Source organism: Anser brachyrhynchus (assembly GCF_964034855.1).
Source record: "Anser brachyrhynchus genome assembly, chromosome: 1".
In the NCBI taxonomy this organism is placed as follows: domain Eukaryota; kingdom Metazoa; phylum Chordata; class Aves; order Anseriformes; family Anatidae; genus Anser; species Anser brachyrhynchus.
The window spans coordinates 179,386,441-179,392,821 of record NC_137694.1 but is presented as its reverse complement, the minus strand read 5'-3'; positions in this window follow the sequence as shown (position 1 = coordinate 179,392,821).

Sequence of the window (6,381 nt, the reverse complement as noted above, 5' to 3'; positions counted from 1 at the left end):
ACCGAACACCGCGGGCTGACTTTACAAGATGTTAAAAAAAAAAAAAAAAAAGTCTTGTAAAATAAAACTTTCACTGCTTTTACGAGCTGGCTGCAGGAATTTGCGACACGCGTCCCGGCTGGCATGCGGAGCTGCCCAGCCCGGCAAAATTTCATCTTCTCCTACAAGGTCACGGACACCACGCAAATTGACCTCTATGGGGGACGTGTCCCCGGGGTTTCTTCTGACTCCTCATCACTCGCACAGCTCAGTGTGTTTGCTTTGTAAGCGTATGGGTGCCTGCTCACCCCCGAGCAGTGGGGTTAAACACATCTGCTGTAATTTCTTTTTTTTTCCCAAACTATACAACTTTCTTTGCATTTCTCTGTCCCGCTCTTCCCTGCATTGCTTATCTGACAAGCCCAGGGCTCCTTCAGTTACTGAACATGTGTCCCACATCTTAAACCCATGGACCTCTATGGCAGTGAGCCTGTCCCATGCCTGCTTGTCCCACCGAGTGTCACATCTCCTGCTGAGGCAGGTTCAACCGGTACCTTGCAAAGTGAAAAAAAAAAATTAAAAAAAAAATTAAGAACTTGGAGGCCTGTGCCCTTTGAGCCTCACGCCTTGCTGCCACGGGACTGGGGAACAAATCCCGGAGAAGCCCATCCGCATTTTCTGTCCTGAAACCCAGCTTCATCCTTCCCATTGATTTCTGCCATTAACAATCAGATCTTAGCCAAAAATTAACAGGCAGGGCTGCCGCTGAAAATAAACATAATCACGGCTCATTAAATCAAAAGCAGAGCATACTGTGCAACTTCCTAAAGTAGGGCACTTTCTAGCCTGCACTTGAATGACACACTGTTGTAGGTTGGGGCTAATAATAAGATTATGATCCTCTTCATTAGCAAGTATTTTGTTGCACCAAAATCTTGTGAATGGATATGTCTGTCTTGGCAAAATGTGCGAATCCCAGCCTTTGATCTCAAACCCCCGTTTAGCACTGCTGCTTTAAAAAGACAGATTTATTTTAAGGCCCCCCGTGCTCATCTCCCGTGCAAAAACGTGCCGGGGAGGTTTCTTACACACTTTGCCACCTCCCGTTAACCCCTCTGTTCGTGCCTTACCCTACACGTGATCGTATATCTGTTTTCTTGGGGGTGTGGGGAGCACATCCCTTGCCACCGTGATTGATGAGGTGGCCGCGGGGAAAAGAGGGCTTTGGGCAGATGCAAATCCCTGCAAACAGCCTCGCATTCAGGGGCTCCGGGCACTCGCTGAGGAGCGCAAAAAGGCGAGCGCAACAGCCAGTGTTTGCAGGGCTTAGGACAAAAACGTGACTTGCCTTTCACCGGCTGAATTCTTCATTTGCAATAAAGATGACGACGATACTAGTGTCTGAGCGCTGTCTCCTCTCTAAATAACGTGTGTGTGCTCAGCTGGATTAAGCCAACTTCTGAGGCTGGAAATCATAATAACAGTCTTTTACAGGACAGCCTTTCTGGTCGTCCGATACCATTATCCTCTGGGCTGAAAAGCATTCCAGAGTACTTGGAGCACTACAATGAATGTGAGGTTGCTTAGCTGATAGCACGGGCTTGTCTCAAGGAAGCACATTTTCTCATTATTTTTTCACAGCTCTGAAAAAGTTTAGAAGGGGAAATGGAAATATTAAAAATGAGAACTATTTGGTGAAGCTGTGCACCCTGCCTTTCTGTAAGCCTCTTCTGGTTCCTTATGTGTTTTATCTCCATTTTCTAAGTGTCCCAAATAGTTATTTGAACTTCACGACGGCCTGAACTGAAATTCATGAGAGCTACTGAGACTGGGCACTTTCCCATGCTTTCACACCAGCACAGCCGCAACCTGGTGGTGATTCAGGTCTTGATGTCTCTTCTAAATAACCAGAGTCCTCTGGGGGAAAGTAAAAAGCAGTCCTATAGAAAAAGAGAAAGGAAATGTTGGCTTTGATATTTAACCCATGACAGCCTTAGGTTTTGGAGAAAATCTAAGGATTCTTTCCTGCAGTTAGGCCAAAGGATAAAATAATACTTATGTGTGCTACCCTGGACATTGCGGTGTTCCTCAGGGGTTTGCTTTTCCCCTTCTCCCCCTTGCCCATGCACAGGGTGTGCCAACACACTGCTCCCTTCCTTGACCAGTGAGCTGCTGGCAACACATGAAATTTCACACACCAAACCCGATGTTTTTTTTCTGTGAAATGCTCCCTGGAAAGCCCAGTGAGGTCCTTTGCTCTGGTACTTCAGGAGAAGCTGGGCATCCCCCTTTGCTGTTCTTGGGGTAACTCCCCAGCAGCCACACCACGTACCACACTGAGCAGCTGAGCTGGCCCCGCTCGAAAGGATGGCCTGAGATGCACTGGGGAAGGACCACTCTCAGCCCGAATCCTTCCTCTTCTCTCCTGCGGGAGGGTGAGGACATATGGCCCCTCACAATTTGCTCTTCCTCACCCCAGGACATGGAAGGCAGATTTGTTTTTCCCCAGGGCTGAGTCTCATCCACCCATATGTCTTCATCTTATTCTTCCTAATTTAGCTTGTGGCTGTGCCTTCTGTTTTCCTTGAATTAAAGAAATAAAATAAAATAACTAGCTGTCATTACATGCTTTCATTCCTACATTTCACTATGTGGTCTCTTTTGTAGCTATCCTGTGTAAATTGCTCATAGACTACTTTTTTTCTTAACCTGAAACCGTGGCTTGGTGCTTTGGAGGTAGTTATTATCTTAAACAACTTAGTAGCATCAATCTCTTTCTTTCCCAGAGGCTTCTTTCCACTTTTATGGGAAATCTGATAGGTTCCTTTCCATTTTGTAGCAAAAACTTGTGACTTTTTCTTATCCAAGTGCACCCACAAATTAACTGTATTTCTATTTTTCGATCTATGCACCATTCCTCTAATAATTTCATGACCTGACTTGAGAGAACATTTCCAGTGAGATGGTCCCAGAGGCATCTCCAGAACTAGGATGTTTTTCACAAATATGCTCTCCTGAGACACGCATTTTACTCACCCTTCTGAAAACACTTTAAACGCCATTGTTTTTTTGTCCTTCATTACATTTGTGAGACATTTGTGTGGGTTGATTTCAGTGAGTTCAGTCCCTATTCACCTACTCCTTGTTCTTTCATTTATCTGTTACATCAGGCTTTTCTGATCCTGTTTATAATACTTCTTCACCTGCATTCAGATACCTATTTAAAAAGAGTTTATTTTGGAAGAAACGCATCAGATTTAAGAAACTAAACTCAGGAGTGAAAAAGAACAAACAGCTTCTTTTCTCTTGAGATGGTTTGTCCTCAGGAATGACCATGGAGACCAGGACATGTTTGTTTCACAGCACCACAGCTCGGCTGAGGCTGTCAGGGAGCTCTGGAGGCCCCCAGCCCCAAGCCCTGCTCCAGCAGGGCCCCCCAGCGCAGGGTGCCCAGGACCCCGTCCAGGCGCCTTGTGCCGCTCTCCCAGGAGGAGACCCCACAGCCTCTCTGGGCAGCCTGGGCCAGTGCTCAGCCGCCCGCCCAGCACACAAGTGCTGCCTGGTGCTCAGAGGGAGCCTCCTGCCTGCCCCTCGGTGCCCACTGCCCTGGCCTGGCGCTGGGCACCCCTGAAAAGAGCCTGGCTGCGGCCTCTTTGCCCCCTGCCTGCGGGGATTCACAGCCCTGGGTGAGATCCCCCTGAGCCTCCTCTTCTCCAGGCTGAGCAGTCCCAGCTCTCCCGGCCTCTGCTCACAGGAGAGGTGCTCCAGGCCCTTCCTCACCTGGGTGGCCCTTCGCAGGGCTCTCTCCAGCATGTCCATGGCTCTCTTGTACTGGGGGGCCAGAACTAGACCCAGCACTCCAGGTGCAGTACTGAGCAGAGGGGAAGGATCGCCTCTCTTGGCCTGCTGGCCATGCTTTACCTGTTGTAGCCCAGAATACCCTCAGCCTCCATAGCAGCAAGGCCACATTACTGGCTCACATTGAGCCTGGTGTCTGCCAGAACCCCCAGGTCCTTTGCTGCAGAGCTGCTTCCCAGCTGGGTGCCCCCAGCATGTCCTGGTGCATTTCTAGTTGTTGAACTTCATGGCGTTTTGGGCAGCCCACCTCTGTGGCCTGCTGAGATCCCCCTGGATGGCAGTACCACCTGCTGGTGACTCCACCACTCCTCCCAGTTTTGTGTTGCCCACAGCCTGGCAGAAGACACACTCCGTCCCAACATCCAGATCATTAATGGAGATGTGGAACGGGACTGGGCCCAGTACTGATCACTGGGATATTCCACTAGCTACTGGCCTCCAACTAGACTTTATGCCACTGACGAATAGGGTGAATTTAGGTGGTCCACAGCCTCTCTGCTCCCCACTGAAGACTGCGAGAGCTGCATTCTCTCTGAGAACCTTTCAGAACTGCACCCTTTGCACGTGAAGCTGGGCAGCAAAAAAATCACTTACTCAAAAGTAAAGGTAACTTTGGCAAATTTGGCCTTTGTCTAGCCAGCTGCCGTGCATGTCAGAGCAGGGCTTTGCCCCTATGCCACCTGGGAAGGTGTACGTCCTTGGGGATGCTGCTTCTGCTCCCTGTTCAAGTAGCCCTGGGCCCAGCTCTGCACTTGATCACACTGTGCAACCATGCCAGAGAAAGTTTGTCTTCCAAAATGCTTCAAACCCACTCTAAAGCAAGAGGCACAGGGAGGTGACAATTCCTGGCCAGGAGGGAAACGCACCTGCTTCATCAGCAACATATTTCTTGCCAGCCACATAGCCAAGGAGAGTCGTATAGAGAAGGTCTGAGGGGAGACAATGAGGCACCTTTGGAGGTATTTGCAAGGAAATCTGTTCTTAGTTGGGACACCATGGAGGAGTTGGGTAAGGTCTTGCTGGAAAATTTAGAAGAATGGTTGTTGTTGCCACCATACCACCACGAACAGCAGCAGCAGCAGCAGCAATAATAATGGTTTTGGCCCATTTATGGCATAATCTCCTTTCCTGAAGATGTGAATGTATTTGATAAGTTAGGAGCAGCACGTCCTGTGTGGATGGCTGAGAGGAGAAAATGTTTGAGGAACAGCATGTCAAAAGCCGGGGACCTTATTCCCTGCAACTCCCTGTACTGCCCTATTTCCCAGGGATTTTTTTCCTTGGCTCCAGGGGCAGTGAACAATTTTCCCTAATTGTTAAAAGGGGAACTGTCAAATAATTTAAGCTCCACGCTTTACAGCCTGCCTATATGGGGCTGTGGCACTGCATGGGGCAGAGCTGAGGAGTGTGAAACCAGACTAATTGGAGAGGGGGTGGAGGTGGCCTCCATGTTCTTGCCAGCAAGGTTTTCTTCTTGCTGGTGTATGTTGCTCTTGCTGCCCTAAGGAACTTACCTGTCTTTGCATGGTCTTAGAGAGACAGCAATGACTTATTTCTGGGAAATCTGGGGGCTGTTTTGTAGAAAAAAAATAGTTAATTTGCAGAGAGATCTTGTTTAGGTAAATTTTCTGCAGTGTTATGCTACTGGAGGTGGACAGGACCACCTCACTACTCCTCTGTCTTGCCCTCCCTGAGGAGCAAATGGCTCCACACATGGCCTTGGTGTCCAAGAGGAGATGCTCAAGCTGATTTCCTTGGAAATGGAAAGCCAGACTTGTCCCCAGTCATGACTAGATGTGTCCCCCTGCTTCTGCAAGAAGCTGGCTGCAGCCACCCCAGAGCTTCATTGCTGTAAGCGAAGTCTGCCCTTTCTGCCTGGGAGCAGCCGGCGGCTCTGTGGGGATGCTGTGTGCCTTGCAAGCTTGGCTCGATGAAAAGAGCTTTGTTCCCCACTGCCTGTACTTGTTTGCTCTGAAGAAACCTGGCCCCCAGCTGTGGTAATGCTGGTTTTAGAGACGGAGGTGGCTGGTATAGCTGTCACTCCATGGTCAAGATGCAACTGGGTGGTCCCTTGTGCGATGAATTAGTTAATGTGTGAAGAGATTGGAGGAAGGTGTAAAGTGCTGAGCATTTCTCTCGACTTCTTAGGATAATGCGTTTTAAAGATCATCTTGGGTTTGCCTGCGATGTGATTTGTTTAATTATTTAAAGCTCATTAGCATATTTTCCTCAGGGGATGGAATATCCTCCACGAAAAGATTCTTACAACAGAACAGAGATCTCTGTTGTACTCTGAAGGTCTGGGCTCACACCCAGCCACCCGCAGTGACCCCAGCACGTTGTATGGTGGAAAAGCTGTACAAATACCCACCTCCCTGACCCCAGAAAATGCCTCACGACAACCTCTCCTCCTGAACTACAAGATGTCAGTCACTGAGGGACACTTTGCAGGGCATCTAGGGTTATGAGCGGTAGGTTGTTGGTATGGAGAAGGCTTTATAAGACACTTGTCAACCTCAGGCCTTTCTCAACCCGTGGTTGGCT